Raw genomic sequence first — 3156 nt, forward strand, 5'->3', positions numbered from 1 at the left:
GGGGATGATGCATGGTAACCATGGCAACTGCTGCCAGCTTACTTTTCTCAGGCCCCCGTCCCTTGCCTTCGAGGGTCCTGGGCCCACGGAAGCCCCCTGACTCCCGAACACCTCGGGAGCCTGTTTGCTCAGGCCCCAGTTCCAACCTGTGGGGGTTCAGCCCTTCGGGGGTTCTACCTGTGGGGGTTCAGCGGCTTTGGGCTTCCCGGTGCGCTGTTCCACTTTTAGCACATGTTGCCGAAGCCCAGGCACTCAAAGCCCCTTAGACTCTCGGTGTGGTTTGGAGGGCTGGGGAACATTTCTGGGAACACAGGTGCTGGAAGTAGCATGTTCCAGAGACACCCAGCAGACATCCCGACGCCACCCACTCCAGGGCCTCCACGTGGACGCAGGACAGCCAAGCAGGCACGTTCCCAGCCACACTTCAGCCTGGACTGTTTGCAGGGCAACGTGCTGGCCAGTGATATGCAGATGGCCGTCTCTTGGGCCAGACAATGGCCATGACCTTGTCCGCCTGCCGAGCCAGGTCAGTGTGGACCCTTGTCATGGGAGAACACCACCTCCTTCTTGTTTAGACCACCGTTAGCAGGGTCTCCTGCTGGTGGCTTCCAACGCCACTGAATGTCACCCGTGGCCGACCCCTGCGTGTGGGCGTGGCTGAGGAAGGAGGGAGGAGCCGCCCACGGAGGCAGGGCGGAGGTCTGCAGTGTGATGACAAAGTGCCACCCACTGGGCTTGGGAGGACAGGGAGTTCTGTCACCGCGAAGTCTCGCGAGAGAAGGCTGGACTCAGACTACAGGAGCCACTGTGGAAGCAGAGGAGCTCAGAGAGACAGCTCCTCCCTGACCGAGCCCTCGGCCTGGGAGCTGTCCTCAAAATCCACTCAGCCTCCCATAAGCTGGTGTCTGTCAGGGTTGCAGGAGCCAAATCCTGCTGTCTGAGCGGAGGCTGGTACAAGCTGAGAGCCAGCTGGAGGGCAGGAAGTGGGGAACACAGCTGTGCTGGGTACTGATGCTCTTTGGTGCAGTTGAGCAGAAAATGGGCCAGACAGCAACCTCGGCTTTCATAGCCACGGGATTAGCCCTCACGCCATGGCCGGAGTGCAGAGCCCGAACCACGCCCGGCAGAAGGGCCTCGACACAATCAGAACCTGTGACAGAGCTCAGGGGAGGGAGGGGGGGGGGAGAAGACAGAGGGAGACTAAGGAGATGCTGATTCCAGGGCTCCCTCGGTCCTTCCAGAGGGACCTCGGGGGTGGATCCTTCCAATGCCGCCAAGGACCTGGCGGGAGCCACGGTCATGCGTTTTTAAGTGGCCGTTAGTCGGGGCCACCCTCTAAATGGGTTGTGTGGCCTTGGAGGCTCCAGCTGGGTGGCAGGAGGGCCCGGGGTGGCTGCCAGAAGCGGCTACACCTCCATTCGGGATGGCCTCTGGGCACGGTCCCCATGTGCCTGCCAAGAACAGGCCACTCTGCTTATGCTCACTCGGACACATCGTGTCCCCAAATGACTCCTCAGGCCAGGCTGGGAAAGCTACCTGGCATCGGTGTCTCCATGAGCCGTGCTCTGGGCCGGGCGTGTGCTCGGGCCCTTAAGGGGAATTCGATCTCGGTCCCTGAATTAACTGATCTCACTCCCCGTGCGCTTGTGAATCTTGATTCTGCATTTTCAAAGTAAATGACACGACCTATTGCTTATTCTTGGGGTCCTCAAGTTCCCTTTACTTGAACAGAATTTTAATTACAAGAATTAAATGAAAGTGGTTTCAGCCAGGACGCCGGCAGGTGTGTCCTCAGCAGCTTCCCCGGATGTGTCCCTGGGTGTTCAGTCACCTTCCGTCAGGCGGTGCCGAAAATCAGGAGGATCCGACTCTAAGTCCGAGACTCCCTCGGTTTGCCTAAGGGGTTTCAGGACACAGGCCCCTCAGGGCTAAAAGGAAGACAGCGTCCCGAAAACTGGAGGGTTGTTCGCCTTAATCAAAAGGGAAGCAGAGCTGCATGGACAGGTCGAGGCCATGACCTTGAGACTCAGAACGGGGTGAATGTTACTGGGCAAGCCTGGGATTCTCGAACCGCAAATCCCCCTGACCTCTGGGCCAGCAGGATCCCTCTCCCCCAAATGGGAAACCACCCCCCCTTACCCGGAGAGCCACAGAGACCCCACCCGGTCAGATGTCTCACAAGATCCCCATCCCCCCCCCCCCCCCCCCCCCCACTGCTCTCCCTGCTTACAGAGCACGAACTAGGGCCAGGCCTCTGCCTAGGTCAGGAGGAGAGTCAGGGCCCGGGGCCCTAGGATTCTGCAGTAATGCCATGCCTTCTGCAGCAGATGGCTAAACGCTGAGAGCAGTCCCCGGCATGCTCCCGGCTCCTGGTAGCTGCTGAGGGCCGCACTGCGGAACAGCGTGTGAGAGGGGCACTATGCCCCCCAGGCTACGTACCGGCAAACCCGCTGGGTCACAAGGTCGGGCAGGCGCCACAGCGGTCTGTCACGTGAGGGCCGCGGGACATCGGCGACCGAGCCCGAGCCGGCCAGGCACACGGTGCGTGGTCCAGACCCTCCCACGATCCGGGTCGCCCTGACGCCATCCTCCCAGCGCACGCCTGGCTCCTCTCCCACGCCTGTGGTGCTCCCCGCAACCGCTGATGGAGCATCGCGGGCCCGATTCACGAGAGGCTCCGCGTGATTCGACGGTGCGGACCGCACAGGCACCTCGCCTGTACCCTGGCCCGCCAGGCGTGTCCCGGGGGCCCGTGGTGAGAGGGACCCTCCGGCGTGCAGGGTTGGACAGGACACTGTATGGGGGGAGGAGTGGTGCAAAGGGTTTGGCTGGCCGGTCACGCGTCTGGAAGCAGCAAAGTGGGAAGGGCGGAGTCAAGAAGGTTTGGGGGGCCAGGTGTCGGCTGTCGGCAGGATGCCTTTGGGCAAGTGAATTGGTCTAAGCGGGGGGGGGGGGGGGGGAAGTCTGTGGGTCTTATGTCCCGTCAATGCCACCAGGGAGACAACATGCAGAGAACAAGCAGGGGGGACGGAGGACTCCTCTGGCAGACGCCAGCCTTCCTCACTCTCCGGCCAGACCAGTGCTGGCCCGATGGGCTCCCGGACTGAGCTGCCCCTATGCAGGGGGTGCAGGGGGCCTCGGGGGGGGGGGGGGGGG

Source organism: Panthera uncia, chromosome C2, assembly GCF_023721935.1.
Source record: "Panthera uncia isolate 11264 chromosome C2, Puncia_PCG_1.0, whole genome shotgun sequence".
NCBI lineage: Eukaryota > Metazoa > Chordata > Mammalia > Carnivora > Felidae > Panthera > Panthera uncia.